Here is a 555-nt window from a genome sequence, read left to right as displayed (position 1 = left end):
TATACTCATTTTTTATATTTTTTATATGATATCACACATTCGTAAAAAAATAGATAGTTTAAGATGCAAAAAAAAAATATTTACTTAATGAATATAATATGAATGAATTTTACAAATACATCATTTAATAAAATAAATAATTAAAAACTGAAAATTCATATCCGCGCGGATCAGGATCTAGTGGTTAAATAAAACTTAAAACTCATTCCTGGGTGATGCGGGAGAATAAAAATTAAAAAAAATATATAGTATAGAACAAAAAAATAAGTTTGACTTTCATATAAGAAGAATAATTACCAATCATCTATTGAAATTTGAAAGCATAGCATATAACCCGAGGTATGGTATGGCCCCAAGAACATAATTTTGTTTTTAAAGTTATATATCATAGTATCACACATGTGTGGTGTGTTTCTTCTGAAACTCTGGAAACCTATACCTAAACTGAAACGTGACAATATCGCGAATGTTGTGTCTCTACTAAGTTAAAAGTGATGGACTCAGTGCCTTTAATGTTTTACGTGACGTGGTGGACTATGCAAAATATTTACTCCA

Source organism: Brassica oleracea, chromosome C7 (assembly GCF_000695525.1).
Source record: "Brassica oleracea var. oleracea cultivar TO1000 chromosome C7, BOL, whole genome shotgun sequence".
In the NCBI taxonomy this organism is placed as follows: Eukaryota; Viridiplantae; Streptophyta; class Magnoliopsida; order Brassicales; family Brassicaceae; genus Brassica; species Brassica oleracea.
The sequence above is the reverse complement of the archived record's forward strand: the minus strand, read 5'-3'. Positions refer to the sequence as shown.